We start from the raw sequence: 24,690 nt of genomic DNA on the forward strand, positions 1-24,690 counted from the left end.
GCTTTGTATCGCATTACGCTCGTTGAGCATTGGAACAGTTGGATTGAAATGCTTGTTACGGTGAGTTACACGAAACCCAGCAGCATTCGCGAACGCGATACACGTTAATGGCTTCGGTTAATTACATTTCAGCCAACGTCCGGAGCATTGAAAAAGAAATTCGCGATGCCGAGGTGCAGCCGCGAGACTTCAGCTCCGCGACGCTCATTCATAACTCGCGCCGCCGATAGGGTAAAGTAGCCGAATATGAGACTCATTTCTCAGAAACATCATAACTCTTGACTGAGAGCACTTTTATTAAAATTCGATACACGTTTTGAAAGTAGAATTTGTATTCTTTAGCAACCTGCTGGATAGTACTATAACAAAAATTCGGCTTCTTCAAAATAAAATAATAAAGAAAGTCATTCCAATACGCAGAAAAAAATGGGTTCTTAATAAGAAAAAAAAAAAATAAGTTTCAGGAATAATGTCTTATGAGACACAGTTTGTGTTTTCCTGAAACTTATTTTTTCTTTCTTTTTTTATAAAGTCTATTAAGCCTTAAACTTCATTGCAAGCACAATACAACAGCATTTATGAAAATCATTATACACTTACCACTTTAGAGGTATTTGTAATTTAATCGAACCACTTCGAAAACTTTCTGCAACGTATTTCAGAAATATGTGCTTGCTCAGAATTAATTACAATGCCACTGTGCGGACGAAACAACTAATACACGGTTAGTTAGTAAAGAAATAGCATCGCTATGACATTTAAGAGTTCTGTAATGGAGATAAGCTGGGGTCTCATATTAGGAGAGGTCGTCATATTCGGCTACTTTACCCTACGTATTCCGAACCGCTGGCAAGGGGGAACGTTTCTCACGTGCGGCCAATTTCTCTTTGGCCCGATTGATCTCGAAACAACAGTGCTCCCGCACAGTACCTGCTTGACTTACAAATAACCGTATCGACACCTTCGGTTTACATATTTTTGCACCTCGCCGAACCCGACTATATCTCATTTCGCGCCGCATAAAAAAGAGGGCGTGAAACAGCGAAGAAGGAACCGAGATAATCTCGTCAGAGGAAAATCAGAGTGTACAAGCTTCTTACTAGCTTTTTAACAGTTTAAAACTCTCTTTGCCAATGAATTGATCAAGCTCTCCAACGATATTATCGTTTGCTACCGATCAACGACTGCAGGACTAGATAAAACCGAGGACATCGTTTCATCCGCAAGCATTTGGCCAATAAAAGCCACCCAATGAACCATGACGTATCACTTCGTTACCTCGACTCGGTATTTCCTCTGCTTTTTTTTACTGATTCCACGTCATTCCGGTCGAACTTTACCAATCAGGTGTGTAGCCGTGACAGACACGAGCGCCACCGGAGCGCCAGATTGATCGCGTCAATTAACGATCCCGCGACGTGCGCGAAAGTTCGCGAACGAGTACAATTAATGGCGTATCGAGTTTGTGCCGCGACGGCCAAGTCGTGCTTCCAAGGGCGGGCGTCCGGAGGGTGATTTGCAACGGCGCCGATGGATCTCGGATTTCTCGCTGGCGGATCGACTTGTAACGCGCGGCTCGCTAATAACTTGCTGCATTCGAAGCTCTCGCGAGCGAACGATCGAACGAATAATCGGGCGCGGCACGTGTCGTTGACAAATAGGAAAGCTGCGCCTCGCAGCCGTGTTTTAATCAGCGCGCCAGCAATTCGGGTCAAGTGTGACGATCAGTTTGCAGTGGATTCGTTTTCAGCGGTGTTCACGTCCCGTACGAACGATCGCGTCATCTTTCGGGACGATCCGCCTCCGCCTCGCTCGCTAATGAAATTCCTGTCCGCGTTTTTCATGCACGCCGTCGACAGGGACCCGCTCTCGCCCCGTAAATCGGTGTACACGCGTTCTCGCCGTTGCTCGCAGACTTTCGTTACGTTCAAGGATAACGTTGATAGTGGATTCCTTGCGTCTGGCAGATGAATCATCACGATTCGGTTCGAACGTGGTTTCGTTTACCCCGCGACGTGTCATTCGCACCCAACCACGGTACGGGGAACGAATTTACTATTTCCGCGGTTGATTTATCGATTCGAAGCTGCTTCATTGTGCTCCAGCGTCGGGTGGTACGCGACATTTCACCTTGCCGCGGTAAGCGAGATTCGATTTTAGTTACGTAACCGCAGACTTACACCTGATGGTTCGATCTCGGAGCGCCCGCACCCCGACCGGATTACTGGTCGACGGAGAAGAATGTGCTCCGGCACGGAGGAAAGAGGCCCCTTAAATCAACGCATTTATTAGGGAAGAAGGATGGCGGCCGTGATTCTTTTCCATTAAAGCTTATAAAGGCAATAACAATGTATCACGCGGAGACCGAATTATCACACTCTGGGGACGGCAGCTTTCACGGCTTAAACGCATCGGGGCATCGACGATCATTCGATCCACGTACACCGGATCGAAAAGTAATCACGGCCCCCGAAAAGGTACAGGGCTTTGCAAGCTGGAAATCAATTCGAAACGTGCGCGAAGTAACTCAATTTCCGGCGGATACGTCTAAGATTACCAGCGCGAGCTGTGAACCCACTGATATGGACCAGGGAAATGTCGACGGAGTTTCAAACTCTGCGTAGTCTGACCACGAACCTTAATCACTTGCGCCACTCGATTGCCGCGGATTACGATCTTCTCGTCGCTTTCGCGAAATAGTCAATTGCACTATTTGGTTAAAATGGTTGTAATGCAACAATGCGCCATTGGTGATTTTTTTTTGCACGAAATAAATTATCTACCGTGTCTAGTAGGGTGGCTCTTATTTATTCTTGGTAAAATTGTTTTTCAAGATTTTCTTCGGGGCACCCTCCAGAATAGTTCCAAATAATTAAAGAAAAATCCGTGCAAAGTTTGAGCTCGATCGGATAACGGGAAAGGGTGACCCTGGGCCCTTAACCATTTACATCATTATTTAACAGCTCACGATTATATATAATATCCTCCAAGTTATCGAAACCGTTAATTTCCAATTAATTTTCTCCGAGCCACTTCTCTTGCATCCAGTTATCCTCGCTTAATCGCATGTCTGGCCAAACTTGGCAGCGATTCCCAGTGACGTTTCAGGAATGACCGCGCTGGACTTTAACCGTTCCAACGTCTACGTTAGCCTGCCCACCCCCTTGAAGGGCACTCATGGGTCGCGTGGAGATCCTGCAGAATAACTCAAGCCACAAACATCGCGTCGGTGGCGCGGATCGGTTGTTGGGCGACCGGGGGAGTTAGGGTAGGCGACGAAGTGGTGGTGTGTGTAGGAAGGGGCGTGCTGGTGAAGACTCTCCTTTGCAGTTGGTTGTCGTCAGTAGCAGACTGTACTCTAATTAACGGTGGGTAACAAGAGCCCCCGAGAGAGAGACGGAGAGCCGTTCTAATAATTCGCTCGCGAGAGAAACGGATCTGCGTTGCACGTAACTGAGAAAGAGGCTGAGGGGTTGATACAGAGGTGTACGGTGGCACGAGGAAGGCATTCTTCATGCCAGCATCGACCTTGGCTCGGGGCAGCTTACCTCAAATGTTTTTAATTAATTACGAGACACGAGGTTCTTTCCGTCACGCGTTCGCAAGTCGCCGGCTTTATCGGAGGGTGAATTTGCACCGTTCATAAACGCTCCCGCCAGTTTATCCCTGAAACTTTAACTTACTTTCTCAAATCGAGGCATCCATTATCTTTTCTATATTAACCGCTCGCGCCTGCCTTTCTACTAAAGCTTTCTCTGTATCCAAGGCGACGCTCTGATCTTCTCACCTAAATATCCTCCCTCGCGTTCACGTTACTATCTTACGGCGCGATCGATCGTCCCACAATCGCCCTGGGTAAGCTCGCCAGGGACGACGGGATCCGAAAATAAAATTCAGCCGTCAATCTCGCCCCGTGGCAGGGACCAGCTCGATGATTCCCCCGATTTCGTCCGCCCTGAATCGGGCCAGTTAGCTCGCAGTAGGGAATCCCGGCAGAAGTTGAACGACTTGCAGCGCGCAATTGCGTTCACCGCCCTGGCGGAAAGTTTCCTCTACCAAATGAAGTCGGGCTGTAAAAAAAAAAAGTTGCGGGAGGGGCGGCTCGTAAAGCCGCAACAAGAGTCAGCCCAGCTGAATGAGGGCCGAATGTTGCGGCCATTTCGGGCTGCTCGTAAGTTCTTACGAAGCTGAACGGCCCTCTTTCGTCACGCCTCTTCGTATCCCCCTTGGACTAAGTGGTCGTCCTCCCATCTTCCCCCGCGCCCCTCTGCCCTTTTCTTTTTTCTTCCCGGACGGCGATCCTTTCGGTCCTCGAGGCGGCAGGGATGTTCCTCACGGGCCAAACTTTGATCCTTGCGCGGCTTTTATTACATTGTTTTATCAACGAGTTCACCGCGGCGCCAGATCGTGACGCGAATTAATTGCGTTCCTCGCCACGCTTTGTTCGGTGCCGTGTCATTAAAGAGGAATCGGGCACGCGAGTGCCGCGCAGATCGGAGTTTCTTTTCTTTTCATACGAGGCGATGAAATGGCTTTAGGAAGATGCGAATGAAAATCCTGCGAGCGTCGAAAGGGAATTGGACACGGGAAACGTTTAATTATAACTTTCCGCGCTTCCAAGCTCGAGCATTTGGAGCAGTTATTTATTCGCGTGTTCTCGGCTGACAGGCGCTGGAATTCCAGAGTGCGCCGCTCTAGAAACGAAGGCATCGCCGGCGCGATTGATCATTTCATTGAAAATCAACGCCAGAGTCTTAATACATGCATGAATTATGGAGCGCGGAACGGCAGCCATAGTTTGTCCACGAAATAATTTCAAATCGCCACGGGATGCTGCGCCGCTCCCTGGATGGCGCGGGGTGCGAAACTACGTGCGGAAAGTTTGCAAAGCGGAGGACGCTTAGCTTGCACGAGCAAACACAGGCCGCGTCCTGTTTGCTTTGTCAAAGAAAGAGCACGTAGCCGTGGAGAACGGAAAACGTTGTCCCTCTGTATTCAGGTGCATGTCTGCGCATGGAAGAATCCAATATTGATGATAACGCTGCCTACATAAGCAATTCTGGCCCCAACAGTCCTTGTGTTCGTAATGAAACGTGCTTGCAGACTCGAGGAGGAGCCCACAGACAGTTTTCGGCCGAGTAACACCTGAATAACCTGCTGCGCCCCACACAGAAGTACCTCTCAAGCTGCCAGTGATATCGTAGAACAGGGAAAAATTCCAAAACCACCAAGAAACTGGTCCCGCAGAAGGAGACCACACTTCTCATCGACTCCCCCGAAGCTTCTGAATCACGAGTCGCACGGTGTGCCTCCATTTCGATCGTTCTCTTTCCCCGGGGAAGCTTTCTCCCCGCCCACATGGCATAACCCACCTGAAAGTTCACTGGAAGAGTAGCCGCGGAGCAAGCGGAGGGTATTCGACGGGAACTAGGGGAAACGAGAGCTCTGCCCGCGTTGATTTCGCAGCTCGGCGCGAAGTTGCTCGGCGCGTCGAAACCGCGAACGAAAACAAAGCGGACGGACCTGGAAAGCCACCTGGGCGCCCAGTGTGCAGGTGCATTGCAGTTTCATAGTCTTGGAGTCCGCTCGCCGGCCAGGCCAGCACTGTGAAGCGAACTGTAATCCTGTTTTCTAAATGTAACCCAACTTCGGTGAACATGTGTACGTCCGACCGCAAGCACTATTCGACAATTTGTCTCCGCAGCCAACATTCCGCCACATTCTCTCACACTCTCTGCTTCTCTCTCTCTCTCTCTCACTCACTCTCTCCATCCCTCCGCTTCATTCTCTCTGCCAAAGCAGCTGCCTGTTAGGCGCTGCGATTCCTTCGATACTCAGGTAGAGTATATATGTACACATACTCTCTGCACGGCTCAGCGCCTCAGACTCGCGTTTGATATTCAACTGGGAGATTAGGGAACCACGGAGCAAGTCTGACCGCTTCGGAGCTTGCCTTGCTTCTTAAAGGAGAAATTAACGACGTTGATTGCCGGCGGCAAATTCAAGGAACGTTGCTCCGCGGCTGTAGCTCGTTGACGGTCTGGCGATAGAAAGTCTCGGGTAATGGGAGCGCCGTGGATGGAAAAGCGAGGGTACCGGGGCACGAGCGAGAAATATCGTATGCAATGCCAGGGCTGGAAACATTCTGCTTGTTAGTGTGCGTAAAGCGTCTTTCATTCAAGGCACGGTGAAGTTAAAGGAGCCGAACGTGCATTGGATTGAAGTATGGCCCGGAGAAGTGACTGTAGATGGAATTAATTGTGCGTTTTTAGTCGCCGAGTTTCGCGTAAGCAGCGCTCCGCCAGGAGCCGTGCAACTTCCCGCGAAATATATTGCGGGGGACAAATTGGACCCGGGAGAAGCTTGCTATTCCAAGAATCCTGGCTCGTGATGTGCGTGCGTATACCCCGCCGTGGGGTAGTAAAGTAATTTCTTGACGTCCGTTGGTGAGTTCGTTAATGAAACTCTGTGACGATGCGTTGTATATCATTAGCAAAACTGTAACGCGATATGGGCTTTGACACGTACGCACGCGACGCGGTAAACAGGGGCACCTTAACGTCGGTCCTTTTGCCGTGACTATTACCAGCAACGCTTTCGGTAACAAACGTCACCCCTGCGGAACACTGCTGTCGGTGGAAGTTAGTGGCCCTCAAAATATTGTGCTCGCATTGGGCGATTTAGTCTACACAAACAGCGATAATGCATGCTTGCATACATATGTATGTATGTATGTATGCACAGTCGATTTCGAGGACGGGTTCGATATACCTACATAGACCGGGGATTAGAGAACGCGGTAATTTGCCACGTGACTGGCGCCAGTCCTTCGGCGAATCACATTACCATATGGTAATCATTGTAATTTCGTTATCATTCACCACCTCGATAGCGGTTATATTATATCCCTAAAATATAATATCTGGCCGCCCTCCCTGAAACACCTCAGGCGCGATAACGAACTCTCCACTCGTTCTAATTAACAAATCGTGCCGCGAAGAAAATTACATTATTCAATTAACTTTATTCATTCCGGCCGGAGTACCACGGCCGTGCCCGCTAATTTGTTTAGCGACGTTAATTACCATCCCGCGATAATACCTTGCAGATAACGCCGGCAATTATACGCGGAGTATAATTTGTCTCATCCGGGGTTGCCAAGAGCTTTACGCCTTATAATAAATCGCCCTTAATCGTCCCGCCGGTGTTATCCAATCAACTATTTACACGGTCCATTGTTCACGTTTAACTAATTGTCCTCTTAATCTCGCGCGCCGCTGAAATCGCCCGGGACATAATCTAGCCCACGCGTAACTTTGTGTTTTATCGGGTGCGTGGAAGCCCGTTTTTGGCAGACACCGTTCAGAATCCAGTTCCCTGTCGACCTTCATAAAACTCCGCGCGTTTATCGTGTAAAACGCAGACTCTCAGCCCGGATAAGCGAAACTTAAAATGCCAAAGCTCGTCCTTCAAAGTTTGCACTTAAAATGATCGAATCCAAAAGAATATCAACGAGCGAGCGTATCTCCGTCATCTTTCTTCGCTCGCGTCTCGTGGTCTCGGGGTTGTGCCCTCGCTTCCCCCGACTAAGCGACGCATCGTTACCAGAAAATGTACGAATTTCACGATCCAGCAAGAAAACGTGAACGTAGCCGAGGGGGCGGTCGAAGTGGAGGCGCGCCATTTCGGGTTCTCGTCATCGCTCAGCAATAGGTCGCTACTCGCAGCCCTGACAAGAACAATTAGTCACGGGCCCGTGGAATTGGCAAGAGCGATACAATTGCCTCGTCCCTGGCCTGGTCTCTCGTCATCCAGCATCCGTTCACCGCCCCTCCCCGTTGCCCCTTTCCGTCCTCTTGCCAACCGATTCTCGTCGCACCGAAGCGTCCACGAGTTGCCACTCCCGTCCAAGTTTCTGTCGACGGCCCCAGCCGTTCGCCAGCGGCGCGATATTGTTCGAAATCTCCGGAACTGCATTTTGCCACTTGCTGGCGCCATGATTGTGCGTGCAGAGGACCCGCGCGGCCCTCTGCGGTCCCACGTTGTCCGCGTCAAATCATCCCCGATGCCAGCACGCGCCGCGCCGGTAATTAGGGGCGCGTCAAGTGGAACAATGGGGGTAATAGTTTGGCGAGGTGGGAAGAAAATCGAGTAACTGGCCGAAAGAGTTGAGCGGTGCTTGGTGTAACGAGGTATAGCGGGTTGAATGGAAGGCCGCTTTAATTACTGGAAAGAGTGCATGAGAAGTCGATGCGCTTTGAAGCGCATACCAGCGTTGTTTCTCAGAATATTCAGTTACCTATGGGCGCGATGATTTCCGAGAGGAATTGGTCCGTGGTAATCTAGGGACGTTTAGTGGTTAACTGAAACAAATACACTCGATCGTTTAAGAGCCTCCACTGCCTCCCTGTCGTGCGCCGCGAGATAGCGGCGTATAATCTATTCGTTTAATGAAAATTAATCGACGTCACCACGTATCAGGGAATGCGCAACGAAGCAGTGAACTGTGGAATAGCGGGTCGGGATAAGGAGAGCGCGGGGAACATGGTGGCTTATGTTTCAATCTCGGCCTCACGGGTGCATATGGCACAGATAAAGCAAGCGTATTACAGTGCACAGCGAACGACCAGCCTACACCTTCGATTACTTTGCCCAGATTACTGCGCCGCCTGCGACACGTTTATGACAGAATCCAGGCACGCGAATTGTGGCCACGGTTCGTCAAAAAATTCCGCCAGACGCCCTCGCGGATTGACGTGCGAAAACGTTGCACCATCGCGAAATCCGCGGCGCGCCACAAAGCCGCCCCGATTTAATTCAGCGTGCATTTGCATCGTTGGATTTGAATTTTAATAACCAGCGTAAAGTGAGCAAGATTGCTGCTCCGTTCCCTCCCCCCCCCCCCGGCATAATATTCAAAGCTGCGAAGATAGGTTCGCGGGCCACGAAAAAAGATCAAACTAAAGGGATAACGAGAATTCTACACTTCGGGTTCCTCTGATTAAATCGTTTAAATCAGTCCCGCGCAACTGCGCACGCGGAGTTTCGCGGGCCTCGCGTACCGCCGCACAGTGGTCTAATTCGCCAAAAAGCTGGCCAAAATGCAATTTTCAAAGTATAAAACAGCGTTTTGCTACTATGGCACATTTGTTATATACATTGCAATGTAACAAATACTGTTTGAAAAATTAAAATACAGTAATCAGTTATTATTATATAAACCTTCAAAGTTGGCTTAATTTCTTGGTCCTTAATGTCTTGATATTTCTATCATTTTTAATCTATCACGCAAAGTTTCATTGAAGGAATTCATTTGTGAAATGTTTTACCATTAAAATATGTGTTATAAACATTAAATTTGCATAGCAGCAGTCGAAAATATTTGTACATTTACCCGTGTATTTCCCTTCCCAATATATCGTACATTTTAGTCCTCCCTTAATAAAGAACGAGGAAAAAACTAATGTTATACGCTTTTATACGCAAAGAGAAGAAATTCTTCATTTCAAGTACACTGCGTAGAAGGATATGCAACTGAAAAATTTTCCTTTTACATCCTCCATTATGAATTTTATATTTTCGATGACACATTTGATATCAGCGACCACGAAAACTAAAGTACTAGGTGTCTGTTAAATTTGATATTTTTTCAGGTACTCGACCACCATTTGTCTTCTTTTTGCAATTTCGACTTCAGATTCTGAATCAAAAACCCTTGTATATCAATTTTTGTACAAATCGGAAGATGCCTTCATATTTTGGCCAGCTTTTTCGCGAATTAGACCACTGTGCGCCGCGGCGCTAACTTCGTTACTCCGTATTTCACAGTTTCTTTTGTGTCTCCACGGTTAATTGACAGATCCGCCCTCCTTGATTAATCCTTAATTAATCCGTCCAACGGACGAGGAAAACGATTTTCCGCCGCATTAGCGAGAGCCGAATTAAAAGGACATCTACGACGCTTACCTAAGCCGAGCATGATTCGGGGAAACAGCTTTCCCGAGGCGCCCGTATGATTCCGCGTCACGATGTAAACATTACAACGAATTCCCTGGCACGTCGATATGCATTCTATATAGACACGTTCTTTAAAGCTCGCGCTCCCGCGGTAAACATCAAATCACGGAAAAAAAAATGCGGAAACAGGGCGCCTTGTTTTCCTAGTGTCCCTTGTTTTCAGCTGTTGTTTCGCATCAACCGGGATGCGTCGCGTCGAAATATTTACTCGATATTTTTGCGCGGAAATTTCACGGGGCGCTCGCGCCTTTCGAGCCTTAACCGTTTCGCGCGTGGGTGGTCAATGCCGCGGGCGCAGAAATCCTTCTTAATACCTCGATCCCCGGGGCAGTTACCTCGTTTAATTTCAAATCCGAATCCGTCGATTGGTAGACTGTTTCTTCGGATAAGCGAGAACTTAGTGAAAAATGCAAATGTTCCCACGGGGTGTAATGCAAATTTGCTTTTCGAGGTAGCCCGACTCCCAATTTCGCTGGCTAGCTTCGAGAACGGTACGTGCGAACGTATTCGCTTACCTGTAATTGCGCTGGGGGATCCCGGCAACCAGCAGCCGATGAAATCGCAGGAGAAGCCTGGTTTTTAATTCTAGCCCGGCGTGCCGCAAGGGGAACTGGTATCCTCCCGTTCCACGCTAAACGATAGTCCAATAAGAGAAAGAAGGGCGCGCTAACGGGGCCGAGATTGCTTCTTTCCTACGGGTTACTCTCGAATCCACCGGGCTCGCGATATTCGAAAAGTTGGTGGTTTACTCGACCGGGGCGAGAGGGGATTATTTACGCTTTTTACCGGAGGGCCCGCAAATATACTCGAGCCTCGTGTTTATTCGCACGGCGGCCAAGGGTAAACGATTTTTACCGAACCCTCCGCGCGGCCGTTCCGGAGTCTCGGCAACTTCCAGGGGATCGTGGAACTTAATCTTAACGGAAAGCAGAGCCTGCCAATGTGGTGGTAGCGAAGATTTGATCGTTAGGGAAATTGCGATCCTTTCTCTGGACGATCCAACCGATACTCCAAGTAGTTCCCTGGATCTGCAGCTTCGACCTAAAATGGCTTAGATGCTTGAAACTTGCTGGTTTCGTGGCGAGTATCTGATATTACAGAATGAACTGCACACGACCCTGCTGCTCAGGCAGTTATTGATATCCCTGCCATACAGAACCCTATCGCGCTCGATTCTCGTGTTGCGTAGCTAAAGAATGCTGGACATTCTACCCTGCTGGATTTACAAAATTGTATGGTCGAATAAATAACAGGCTCGCCCCGTGGAAGTTTCTCGATTAAAATTTTCGCTGGCAGAGAGTTCGGAGGTGTTCGAAAAATGTTTCACCGCCCCTGGAAACAATCGGGGACGGCAGTCCGTGCCACGCCAATTGAAAATATCGAGGATCGATCAGAATTTTCCTGGAAATAATGGCTTTTCACGGTTCTCGAGTAGCATGGCGGTGTCTGCTTCCCGCGCGCTAGACTACATTTCGCCCTCCCTTACTAGGAAGGATAGCTTCGTACTCTTACGGTTCCAATTAAATGGAGAGTTTGCTCTGAGAGAAGAGCCTCGAATGTTTTCTTCTGGCTTGGATATTCAGCACCGCATCGGCGAATTTACCTACAGAGCCAGCTCGGCGATCACGCGATGTGCAACGGGAGACTCTCGTCTAAACAAGACGCAAGTGGGCTGCAGCGGTGGGTAGGTACCTCTTTCGTTTAAGGGAGCAAGGGAAATATCGCCGTGGAAACGTTGAACTCTCTAACGACTGTCCGTCTCGAATGAGAATTTTCCTGCTACGGAAACCCTCTGACCGTTCCCAAGGCTTCTGCTACGATGATTCCAGAGAATGCAGCATCCATCTCCTGCGTTACCTAGTAATCATCCACTCCGGCGTTTTTCTCGTTTCCCCTCCGCTGTATCTCACCTTTTCCGCGAGTTCCTTGATACACGGCGACCGCGCCGAACCCCGCTCCCCGAAAGTAGGGTAAGGATTTGCCGAGCGGATCAGAGTTTTCCAACCAGGCGGTTCACGGATTTTTAAGCGGGCCTTGCTCCCTTACGCGGTGCTTTCTGTTTCCCAGCCAGCCAAATTGCGAAACTAGAACGGTGCCCGCAACAAGCGGTTTCGTGTTTCAGGCAAACGCCGGAGCAGACGTACCGATTAATAAAATATTTCCGTTCACTGTTATACAAAATTATACAACACAGTATTAAGTATACAAAGAGTTTGTACCGTGAAATATGTGCGTTTTCGTAAAGTGGAACATTAAAAGCAACTTTCGCGTACTCTGAATTCTTCCAGACTACATGGATGTGCATTAAAGTTTCGCAACGCCGCACTTGTATACCATTAAATGTTTATTTTGCATCGAAAGCACGACTGTCAACACTGTCAACCCTGCAGTCGAAGCTTTTTCGCTGTGGAAACAAAACCGACGTACACGTATATACCTCTGATCGCATCGTATGATTTGTTCCAGCTGAAATTCTCGGCCTCTGTACTGTCTGCGGTCTTTTTCCTCTTACCGCTCGCGTTTCCCCGACTGTATCATGTTTCTGGATTCCATTATGAGTGGCTGAGAGCTGGATTAAAGCTCCGATGACCGTTTCCAATTGGCAACGAACCTTGCGACACCACGAACTTACGACGAACTGTTCCACATGTCCTAATTTATCATCCAGAAAAGTATACCGATCGATCCTCGTTTCCCATGACGAAAGCTGAACCTCTTTCGAGACCCAATTTTCACCGTCTTATATCGCCGAAGTCAATGCACGAAAGCTTCTAATGAAACGCCCCCCTCCCCGGTAAGCCGAGACGCATAATTATGCAGATTCGTCCTGGAAGTGGTTTCTCGCGGACAGTTGAATGCTTAAGGGTATCGTGACGGGGAACACGTTATTACCATTTTCCCTCGCCGTTCCATTGTCTCCCCGCGCGCGAAAATAAAGAAAACTGTGTCGACTAAACACGGTTGCGGCCGAGATTGCAAAGCTGAACGGTGCATTTAAATGCACCACTAACGCCCAGAATTTCAGGGTTCCGTAAGAAAGCGGGTAAGAATTGAACGAGCAAGAAAATTAGTGCTCCGTTAGAAATACGATTTTTTTAAAGGGCGGGGGCTGTAGAAATATATAGAATTTTTTTTCACGAAACAGTTCTACCATGTTATTGTGACGCTTCCATGAATTCAACTCTCGCGTGCTCCGCTTATTGCGGTGTGCGTTTCATGTCGGGAAAGTGGAGCGACACGGTCGCCTCGCTGAGAGATAATCAAAGGGGTGCATCGACGTTCGTGGTGAACAGTTTATTTACATCATTGTAGCTCGGAAATACAGGGAAACAGGAAGCACCGTTGGGTAAGCAACGCTCTCGAGAGATCCGGCAACAAGCTGGCTTTGATAGCTTTTCAAAGTGCCTCGCCGCGCCGTCGCCTCCATCGACGCTGAAGTGTGTCTCTTCTTCCAAAGCTTTCGGGCTCGTCCTTTCTCTTGGCGTGCCCGTCTGCCCGTCTATTTTTCCCTTTCATTCCGAAAAATACAGAAAGGAACCGCAACTGCAGATGGCCACTTGCGTCTCGCCGTCGGCCGGGAGCAGAAAGGGCCGGCGAGTGACGGCGGGGAAAAAGGAACGGCGCGGCTCTGTGTATCATAGCGGGCAATTTCGCATGGAACCATCGTCGGAGCCTGTTATCGAGCCAGGGCGGACCCTGAGTGCACTTCTGACCATGGTTGTCCCGTGAAAAGCTTTTTTCGAAAGCCGTGGAAAGGGGAAGCGCGATAGGAAAGACGTGTGGCTCGAAATTGACGGTGAAATCGTAAAGAATTCCTTCCGAGCAGAAACTCCACGCGTAGAAATTCATGCGCAGCTGAAGTGCATACGAAGCGAAAAGTGCAGTGCACGTGCAGCGTGGGAAATCGAAATCAGAAGGCGCTTGCATCTTTCATCGAGAGATTAGAGCGCATAACTCAGAAAAAGGCTCTGTGTTCTATTATACATTCCCCGAGCCATTGACAGTAACGCGTATGACTCGTGAAACGTATTTTCAGCTTCGCGGTCTATATTAAAACAGCTGCGCGTCTATGGGAGGAGCGGAAGGAGCCTGCGCAGGGGACGGGGATAGAAAATTAGCGGCGTTTTCCACAATTTATGATTAATTACTCACGTCGGGGGCACTAAAGCGAAAGGAGGAAGCAATCAGCGGGAAGGGGGACGATATTTCTCGATCATGGAAGCATAAGGCATCGGAGGTAATATCTGTGTAGCCGGTTTGCCAATGGGATGAAAAGGTTCGTTGTGCCGGAACGAGCCAACCTGGCCGCCATAAAGCCTGTCCTCGCTAAGTCGAATAGTTTTCCGATATTGGCGGGTCCCGACTGATAATTAGGAGTTTCCTTGAAACGCGGCCGATTCAATCACCTTTCGCCGTGCTTCCCCAGTCCCCCGGGTCCAATTGGCAGGCGCAGTTTTTAATCGCCTCTGGCTCGGAGGAATGACGCTCACGTTCAAGGCACCGCGGCCAGAGCATTTGCATACATAATTCTCGACTGCGGAATTGTAGAATTCTGTCAATAATTTATTATGCGACCGCGATGGAACGTGCGGCAGCCAGCTGCATACAAATGTAGACGCGATTAACCGGCGCGCACACTGACAGCATATTCCGCGGAAAAATTCCGCGCTTCATCACCGAGGTCCTTGCACCTTGCGCACCTTCGACAACAGCCGATTATCCGTAATTATAAATTCGCTTGAACACCCAGGCAAAAAGCAGGCTCGTTTAAACACGGACAACGTAACGCCTCGTTATAAGCGCGCTTTGCAATTGACAGTCTTGTCTTAAGCTTCCATTACAGACGAGCCATGAAAATTGTTCGTAAAATTCTGATTTCCATACTGCCTGCCCGCGAGTTTCGCAAGAAATAGGTAGCAGTGAACACATTTTCCTTTTCAGGGCATTCAGCATTGAGGATTCGTTCAAGGGGCTCACGTTTCGTTGCGTGCGTAACTGTCGCCATTGTGCCCGTCGCAAGAGTAAAATCATGCATTATTAAACACGATCGGATACTTACAGAAGGCATGACTGTACGCACGGTCGATCCAGTTACTTTAATAGCTCCCAGATGAGCGATATTGCCTGGGTACAAGCCGGCACGTCTGTTCTACTCGCAATAAACAGCGCGTAATACTGTAACTGTAACTATAAAGGCGAACCAGCCGAGTGAACGTAAACTGGATTGCAAATCGGTGAAGAACGAGTCGTTTGTACGCAAGTGGAAGCGTAGCTTTGACATTCGTAATTCGGTAATTGCTCGCTAAAATGACTCGTTTACGATGCGGCATCGATTTTTCGAAGCGCAGAGATCAACTTCGCGTCGACGCGGAAAAGTAATTTGGGCACGAAAAGCGATATTGCTGTACTAAATATTGCGTTGGCTTTATTATTAATTGATACGGATTGGATGCTGCCGGCACAGCGAGGCTTTAATAATTAAATTAACAACAATACGGTTCCTCCCGGCACTAGTGCTTAAAAACAGAGTGTATCACAATTTTTTACCACTAGCCCAGCTCCTCTTCCCGTGGAGGTTTAATTAATGTAATTTCCCGGTGCATATAGACTCTTCGTTGTTTACCGTCCGCTAGACGAGAATTCATCGAGAATCTCGTTGCCTCGATATATTCAACGGCATCCAGTCGCAAAAATATTTGTCCCGCACCCTCATTTTTGGTTAAATGTAACTAGTTCGGCACAAATCCCGCGAGAGTTTCGCCGAACTTGCGTGGAATCGATACTGCGAAAACAGCGTGCCCCTGTTTTCCATCGAGTTCTCGTTTCGGCTGGCCAGTTCGGTTTCTATCTTTGACGAGGGAAAAATGTGTTTACCATGTCGAAACAGGGACGAGTTTCAACCTTTCAACACCCCACTGTTCCCAGCCATGACTACAGAACTTTTCTTGTTTTCAGAAGCCCATTCGTCGGCAGCGCGCGCTGGGTCGCCGCGTCTCTACACACTCGTATTTAACGAAACCATGAAATTTCGTCTACTTTGCTGCTACCTCCTCGGAACGTTTCCTCCGGCGTTGTTGTCCCCGCTGTAGCCGCAGTTTCTGCACGTTTCTACAAAACGACTGCCTCGGCATAATTCTGCGTGATACTTTATTCGTAGGAGCAGTTCATGCAATCTGTCCGCAAACACGTCGACGTTTGAATCAAAACAGTCCAGCTTAATAGCAGTTCGGCCGATTTGGCGGGGCTATCTTTCCTTTGCCACGGTTTCGCTATTAGCTCGATATTTCGCTGTACTTAGGGGGGCGAGTATGCTTACCTATTTGCGCGAAGTGTGCGCCGTGATCAGTGGTGGCAATCAGCCGTAAAAGTGACACGGTGAATCGCTGGGCGACAGAATGCCACAGTGGAATAGTCCGGAGGTACGTACGGCGTCTTGAGGTCGACTTCGCGAAACTTCATAGAGGAAACTCGTTTCCTCCTCCAGCGACAAATCCGCATACATTCCCATTGACGTGCACTCGCGGGCGCGGGCGCGGCTTTTCAGCCGGAAAAGGACTCGACTTGCTAAAACCGGCATTTCACTTCCGCGAGTTTTATATCGCCTGCGCCGTCAACGAAGTCGCTGCAATTCCTGGTGAATTTCCTCTCCTCGGGCTTTCGCGCGATGCCTCTCTCGCCGCGGCGAGATTTTCGAAAGGAGATTGCCAGGGAGGAGCCGCCGGCCTGTCGAGGCGCTTCGAAAGGATGGCAATATTTTTATGCGCATTATCCGGGGGAATCGAGTTAAACAACCGAGCTGCTGATAAACGCGGCGGGAAGCGCCACGTGGATACCACCAGCGACAGAAACACCCCAGTTACAATATTATTCCCGCGAAGTAGTCGACTCTGTAAGACCAGAACCTTTCAAATGTTCCCGGAGCAAACATTTGGAAAGCACTTGGTGTCGCAGCCTGACAGGAGATTGCATTTATCTGTTTCGCGTCCCCTTTTTCCTCTCAGCCCCTATTCTCGAGACTATATCCTGGATGTTTCGGGACTTGTACGGCTGGTAAGTTGGTGCGGGACGCGACGTGCATCGGAAACGTTGCCGGCGCGCACCGTGAGCGAGAACACTCGAAAAGCCGGGCTCATATTATGCTCGCAACATCTGCTCAAACAAAGCGGTAGCAATTTCTGATGGTCAATATGCGCGAAACATCCTCGGCGTACGGTCGCTGCTCACCCATGGGAGGCGGCGGATCCGCTCAATCAACTTGCAAACTCGATATAATGTCCGTTAATCCTCGGGGATGGGATAAACGTTCCCTCCGCAAAATACAGGTGAAACGGAACGCGATCTTCGCTGAAATTTATTGACCTGTGGCCGCGTTGTACATCCCCAGTTTCGGGATACCCGGCTCTATTAGCTCCTTGGCCTAAAATAGTGCCGGATATCGCCTCCGCAAGCGCACGGGGTGTTGTTAAGGGATGCATCGAAAATTCTTGTTACACAGCAGTTGAAAAGAATTTTATCAATTTTCTAATGTGACGTGGGTGTGTAAGGGATTCGGTTACTTCGAGAACTTTTCATTCCGTGTAATTCAACGTCACGCACATTTACGAAGGACCCAGCTTTTCAATCCGACGAGCACACAAAGAAGGCGCGTGCACGCGCGCAGCATCTGGAATTTCGGTGGACGGCGGGGTCCGCAATTAGGGGGTTAATAACTTGGCCGCTTTGTAGGAATTAATTGGAAACCAATGAATGCGAATGAGCTCGCGACGACGTAGAAGTTTCACGGCGGGGAATCTCTATCCCCCTCGCCGTTTCTCCCCCTATTGTCTAGCCGAGAGTCGGCCGGCTAAGCCAATTATTGGTGCCCTGGAGACGCCGTGATTCGACGGAGCTAATTTATCCCGCTTTCCTTGTGATTCCGTCCTAAGATCGGGCGACGTCTTCTGATTACTGGAACAGCCGAGGCCACGAATTCTCTCAGATCGATTCGAGTGGAGCCTTCGGCACGCAGGAATCGCCCTGGTCGGATTCTATCGGATTACACTCTCTCTTAGAGCTTCAACTGTCTAGCCTCCAAAAATCTGCACTAATTAGGATCGTTCAACATCACCTTGCCAATTAACTCAGCACACACTGACAACCAAGTAGTACAGTGCTTTGCTACTCGAAGGTATCCCCAGCTATTTAATCCTTGCCGAGATACGAGCTACCACAGACCTCTGGACTTGATATTCTTTTCTATTCCATTAACGACTACAATGGCGGCTGCGGCGAATCGATGAGAACGAAATGCAGTGCGGTGAGGAGTTTCTTAAGTCTTCAGAATCTATTAGCGAAAGTCGCGGCTCATTCCTTGGCTGTTTCCAAAGAGTAATGACAGTACTTCCGTAGGGGTAGGTATGCGACTCGGCTAATGCACCCGGGATTGCCGCTCTTTCCGCCAGGAGATCGGCACTTACTTGTATTTCGATGCGGCACCCGGCACCCCGGGAGACGCGCGGATAGAGAAAGCTCGGGATACGAGACCCGGATATGTCCGTGGAAATGGGAAATACCGGAAGAGTAGAAATCGTATTCCTTCGCCTGGAACCTTCATACGTGGATGTCTGTCTGCGTCGGACGGCTTACCCATTTCGAGAGCTGACGTGCTCTTACGTCCTCTCCGTTCTTTCACCGAGGACACCGCCGACTCATCCTTTAATCCCATTCTCCGCTTAGAGGACGTCGTTTTCAATAAGCGGACCAGCGAGTTCAATGACGCGCTCATTAGGAAGAGATACTCGCGCGCCCTTTCAGCAGAAGGGCGTGTCATCTCCACACACGTGCCCGCTACGTGTCTGTTAAAAATTACTCCTCGGTGCATGTCCGCGTCGATCTCGCGTATTATCGGCTTCCCGCTGGGCGTCTCTTGCGTTTCTCAAATGTTCCATTTACGAAGTTCCCCAGGCGTTCTCTGGAGAGCCTCGGGGACGAGTTGCTGTACAACGTGCTCTCGCGATTCGTGATGAATTTTCTAATACGATTTTAGCTTCTTGTACGTCGTTACATTAAATGCCCCAGACACGTTGCTTCTTTACTCACGAATGTCTCGCTTCCTCGCGAATAATGAACGGCTGAGCTCCGTCTCTGGCAATGGGGGTGCGTAATAACGCGATAAAATCTCGGGAACCTCTTTGCGGAGGAAAAGTCCATACTCGACGGAAGTTGGAAACGTCGATTAATCCCGTTTCGAAACAGGTCAAAGTAAACTGACGGTCGGAAGTCTGTTAAAGCATTAATGCCGATGGATCGCAGAGACGGATAAGAAATAGATTACGCGGGAGTACTGGAACGGAAATGACAAGATAGACCGTTCCGTCGCTCCGATCAGTCGGCTAGATAGGGAGATCAAGATGGAAAGTAAGAGTTAGTCCTTGTAAAGGATACGAATACGGTTGGACGATCATCTCTGAGAAAGATTAAAAGTTCCGTCTCACTAAACTCCACTTTAACCTTCTTGGCTGCCCTAGTAAGTTCCCATACTTCACTAACTAAGAACTCTCTCTCTCTCTCTCTCTCTCTCTTTCTCTCTCTCCCTTCCTCTTTTTCTCCTACTTCTCCCCATTGTTTCTTTCCTCCTCCTTCTTGGCTATTCATCTTGGCCACCTTCTTTCCCTCGCCACGTTTCTCCCTTCTCATCATCCGCCTCGCTCTTGGCCATTTATTCGCACCCACTCTCGCCTTCCTCGCTCTTTCCGACGGCATCGGATAAAGCGCGAAGTTTCAGCTTGTTGAAAGTGCTCCGCGAAAACCACGCGAAAGTGTTACCGCCGGTTCACAGGTCACCGCGGTAGTCGTTTTTCAGGTAAAAATCTCAAAGGAAAACGAGTCGCATTAGAGGCGATAGAGGGTGAGAGGCTGGCTTCTTTGACGCCCGCGCAAATTAAAAACCGAGCGTGCAGGGGAGAGGCGTTCATTATCCTTGCAAATCTTATTCACAATTCTCTGCCGGCGGTGTTTACCTTTGTTCGATTCAATTTCTAGAGCGGTGAAGTGAGCCACGGCTTCAATGGAGATTCCTTCGACCGTCTTTTGTGGCGCGATTAATTGGAAGCGTTAAAAATGGCACAGTTTCTCCCGCGGAGGATCCGGTAATAGCCTGAATGGAAAAGAATGGGAGAAGAAAGCTTGAACCTACTCTCGTCCTTTTTCTTCCGTGACTCCGGTGATATAGTGCTTGTTTGGAAGGATTCTACCATGGGAATATCGGAGCCTGCAGGAGCTTTCAATCCTTCACCCCATTTCAACCTCCATGTTCATTTCGGACATCTTCACAAGCAGAGAAACCCGGCAGACTTAACTCTCAGGAAGATCGTCTCTAAATTCTTCAACAATCCGGAAACACCTACCCGTAATAAAAATCACCCTCGCAGCAATTCCCCAACGAAATTACGCTCTCCGTCGAGCCTAATCTTCTTAATTCGCTGTTACCAGCCCAACCCCTCCCCCTCTCTCCACTGCGCGAGGTAATTAATTCACCGCCGAAATAACTCTAATTAAACGTCTACTCGAAAAACGCCGCCCCATCATCAGGCGCGTGGCACGAGACTGCGGCAGCATCGCAGCTAATTTCGACCTCGCGAAACGCACTCTAATCCCTCGGGGTACACGCTCCTCCCCTCGGATTACTCCTGTTACGGGGTTTCCGCGGAGCGTAGGCGTCGCAACGGGAAATAACGATCTTGCCGGGAATCGCGAAACAATTAAAGCGGCTTGTCTCGTCGTAAGGGGTCGTGTTAAGAACCCGCGGTTACGACGCGCGAAATCGCCCGGCGCGTACGCCACGCCGGCCGATATCGGATTAGGCGGTCGCAGTTCCACGAGGGAATACGATCTCGAAGAGCATCCGCGACGGACAGGTTGCTCGGGCCCCCGAAACGGCTGCCCGCACCGCGAACGATAAACTGCAATTCCGCTGGAGCCTGGGCAGGAGCGGTATTTACGACCTCGAACGCGATCCACCGTTGCAGCTGCACTCTCGGGAATTCGTGAAAGTCTCGATTCCGAGGAGCTAACCACGTGTTTAGGCGCGGAGCTCCCGGAACTTCTCTCTAGGTGTGCGCCACGCTCGATCCACTATATCATTGCAGGCCTTGGGCATGGCACTTACGCTTCTCCGGGAGTAATTGGTAACAAGCGATTAGGAACCTCGAAGTGGCTGGATGCGGATGCACCCCGTTCTTTTCGGTTCCATTAGCTAGCCCCGCATTATAGTACAGAGACGCGGGGCACGGTGGTCTAATTCGCCAAAAAGCTGGCCAAAATGCAATTTTCGAAGTATAAAACAGCGTTTTGCTACTATGGCACATTTTTTATATACATTGCAATGTAACAAATACTGTTTGAAAAATTAAAATACAGTAATCAGTTATTATATAAACCTTCAAAGTTGGCTTAATTTCTTGGTCCTTAATGTCTTGATATTTCTATCATTTTTAATGTATCGCGCAGGAAGAAATTCTTCATTTCAAGTACACTGCCTAGAAGGATACTGACCGGCAATTTTACGTTAGGGCATGAAAACACAAGTTAACTGGTGACCGGTCAACAGTGAGTTAATAGTAAACATGCTTATTTTCCAAAACAAGGTGAAGGAAATCAAATTTGTATGCAAACTATTTTCAAGAATCTTCTAAAATGAAATTATACTTAATTCATTATTTTGAATGCTTCTTTTTTTAGCGAAAACAGAGAAATCATCGCGTTTTACTAAAAAAAATACGTAAAAGACAATATTTATGCAAGCGGTATTACATCCTCCATTATGAATTTTATATTTTCGATGACACATTTGATATCAGCGACCACGAAAACTCTAAAGTACTAGGTGTCTGTTAAATTTGATATTTCTTTCAGGCACTGGACCACCATTTGTTTTCTTTTTGCAATTTTGACTTCAGATTCTGAATCAGCGACCTCGAAAAAACCCTTGTATACCAATTTTCGTACAAATCGGAAGATGCCTTCATATTTTAGCCAGCTTTTTCGCGAATTAGACCACTGTGCTGGTCTCCGTCGGCGAAACGAAATTGCTCGGCCAACACGTTCCTAGAGGAGCGTCGACGATGTACAATGGTAGGTCGCAGTTATGCAAAGATCATCGTTGAACGTCGGCGGCCTTGGCGCAGAAAAAACTCGCGGAGTTTGCCGGGCGCATTCACTTTCCGGGGCTTGAAATTTCGCGATGCAATCGAGGTGAAAACCGGCCGAAGGAACGCGTCGCAGCCGGGACCGCGGCGATGGAACGGGGGGGCAGTTTTGCCAGAGTAATCGGGGCCCCAGATGATCTCGGCTGTTTAGGTGGCGTCGTTTCGCGAACGGGCAACGTTTGCATCGTTCATGCATAAGCCGCGGTATTGCATTGCCACGCACGTTACCGGGCTGATATTGCGACGGCTCGAAAGAGCGAGGGAGCAGGGGCGAGGGCGCGAGGCAGAGGGAATACGAGATGGGGTAAAGGGAGGAGAGGGAGGATATAAGCTCGTTGGCCGGGAGACGTAATGGGTTCTGTTCCTGCCCTCTGGCTGAGATAATGAGGAGTGATACTAGGATTATTAAGGAGCCCATCAGCACGTGCCGCGCACCGTTCCACGGCGGTAGGATCCGTCTTGAAAATTCAGCCGCTGCTTTCCGCGCCCAGCAGCTCGCGCACGGGAAACGGAACCGAATGCTCGGAACACTGATAACGACGACCGTGCACGCGACGAAGCCCTCCGCCCTGTAATTGGAGCCGAGTGTAATAAGCCGAGACAATCGAGGGCGAGATTTATTACAGGGCTGATCGTCCTCAGCAGCAGGAACAGATTTATCCTTGGATAACAGAGGGAATCTCGTGGAACGTCGGGGGGGGGGGTGGGGTGGGGGTGGTGATTCATGCAAAACACCGCTTCCCCGACGCGTTTGATTCGATACAGGGAAAGAAGAGGAGCTTATCGCTGCTATCGGCGTATCGATGCTATTGTCTCGACAGCAAGACGAACTGAAGCAGGGGGTGTAAATATGTATGTAGTTCTTTTGATACTGTCTTTCGACGCTGAAGGAATAAACGGACCGTTAAGACGAGGACAAGGGAGCCTCGGTGAAATCGTGACATTATGCGTCCTTCGCTTTTGTCGAAGCATCGAGTTTTGTTTGGAACAGGGGAAGGAGACGGTGAGCACAGTCTTGTATTAGATTATATTTAATCTCGTTGAGGTTTACGCTGGTATTTATTGTCGTTTAACAAGGCGGTGGCCGCATTTAACTTCATTCGCTCGTGCAAGCGTTGCGGAGGAATACCCCCCGTAAATCTAAGGGCTTGCTTCTTGTATAAAATTACACGCAATAAAATCAGCCGAGTGAGGTTCTCGTAAATGTGGAAGATAAATAACTGCCACGGTTCAGGGGGCTAAGCCGGTAAACTTCTCTTCCTACTTTATCCGCAGCCTCCTCAAACGCGAATACGTTGAAATATTGCGGCGCGATCTTGAATTCGACTGAATAAAGCATTAAGAAATTTCGTTCGTCCATCTCGAACGGCTTGGAGTGGTCAAACCGTCACGAACATCTCTACGATCTTCTTACTTTTAGATTAATTGCGGCTCGAGCGAACGATATTTTGAATAGCTGAGAAATATGATCGTTCTTCGAAGCTGGAGGACACGAATGGACCCTCGACAAGGGAAATCGAATTTTATGAGACGAATTCGTGAGTAAAGTGGTGGCTGGAAGAAATGGTCAGCAAGGTTTCCCACGACCCCCTCGTCCTCTTGCATATCGAGTTAAATAACTGTAAGTGGAACCGATTTGTCAGCTTTATGAGCCATCGAAGTGACTAACAACGCCATTGAATATATGGTTTCAAGACGGCGGGGGTTGAGTTACTCACGTGGAAATCATATATATCTTCCATGGACTTGCACAGCAAATATCAAGCACAAAAAAAAAGGTCTCCGCAAAATTTATGGCGAACAGATGGAATGGACCGGGCAAGTTTAAATTACAATTCAATATTATTTCTCTCTCATTATTCCAGCACGTCCATTTGGCGCACATTTATTTTATGACATTCATTCGAATACTGTTACGTGATAAAACTTTCTTCATTGTTTTCATTAACGTGCACCGTTATTAATTACAACTGTAATTTGATTTTTATCCGAGCGCACAGTGCCCTGGAAGCGAGGTATCCAGTATCGCGAGCAGCGGTTCCCACAATCGAACAGCTTTTTAATAATTCATGCCGGCAGGGCGAGGTGGTCGGAGAACTAACGAAGAAGTTTTCTGATACATCGACCCGGCGCCAAACTTCAATTGGACGGCGTTTGAACGCTGCCAGGATCCACGATGTTGCACTCGGGGCTGCGCCGGTGCACGAAAGTTCGCCAGTTTCTCGCGTCTTTCCGTGTTTATTTGCGACGCTCCGCGAGGCCGTCACGTTTTTCCAAAGACGTTCCCCTCATCACGCTGTCGAGGCCTTTTCATCGTCCCGTCTTTCTCGCCGCTCGGGCTACGCGTTCGTGGGTGGCTTGCTAGTCGAGTTATTCCCGTGGCAAACGCTTGCTCGTCAAAATACTGCTCCTAGAATGCATTCGTCACCCCCGAAGTCGCGTTTCTTTGTTTCCAGCGTGGAAAAAGCTAGAGGCGCAACGCAAGCGC

General features: G+C 49.0%; 1 protein-coding gene across 3 annotated transcripts in view; it reads left to right on the plus strand.

Moving 5' to 3' along the window:
* LOC143373269 (uncharacterized) overlaps positions 1 to 24,690 on the plus strand; it is a 250,056-nt gene that overhangs the window by 91,988 nt on the left and 133,378 nt on the right. The window lies entirely within an intron of this gene.

This window comes from Andrena cerasifolii, chromosome 9 (assembly GCF_050908995.1).
Source record: "Andrena cerasifolii isolate SP2316 chromosome 9, iyAndCera1_principal, whole genome shotgun sequence".
NCBI lineage: Eukaryota > Metazoa > Arthropoda > Insecta > Hymenoptera > Andrenidae > Andrena > Andrena cerasifolii.